Genomic DNA, 594 nt, shown 5'->3' on the forward strand with positions numbered 1-594 from the left:
TTTCAAAAGTAGCCAGTTTAGAAGCTAAGTTTTTAAAGTTTAAAAGTTTAAAAAGCACAATAATCGTCGTACGATAGCCGTCAGGTTCAGAGATTACATATTGGCCAATACGTTCCGCCTCTTGTGTTCTTCATCTCAGGAAAGGAGAAGGCTGAATCTCTGACAAACATTTTAGATTGTTAATGACCACAAACGTTTCTACAGTCTGATCAACAGCCACTAATGCAGTCATGCTTCAGATGATAACTGCTTGTTGTTTTTTGGTTCAGCAGAATAGTGAGAGTGTTGATCATCCTCAGGCTGGAGATGTGACCTCTGATGCTCCACACAAAGTACAAGAGCAGTCAGCAGGACAGAAGTACACTGCACCCACTGAAGATTTGCATCAGGATACTATGAGGAGGAGTGGCTGCTGAGCCGACACTCTGTTGTAGTTTACTTTAGTTGTATGATTTAATATTAGTTTTTTTTTGTTTTTGTTTTTTTATAGTGGCTTTTCCTTCTATGTTGAATGCAATATCACACCCAGAGACATGAGCACTTTTTGGTATTGTTTATAGAGTTTTATCCTATAATCGAAAGATATCATCTAAA

The sequence above is a fragment of the Anoplopoma fimbria genome, chromosome 11 (assembly GCF_027596085.1).
Source record: "Anoplopoma fimbria isolate UVic2021 breed Golden Eagle Sablefish chromosome 11, Afim_UVic_2022, whole genome shotgun sequence".
NCBI classification, from domain to species: Eukaryota; Metazoa; Chordata; class Actinopteri; order Perciformes; family Anoplopomatidae; genus Anoplopoma; species Anoplopoma fimbria.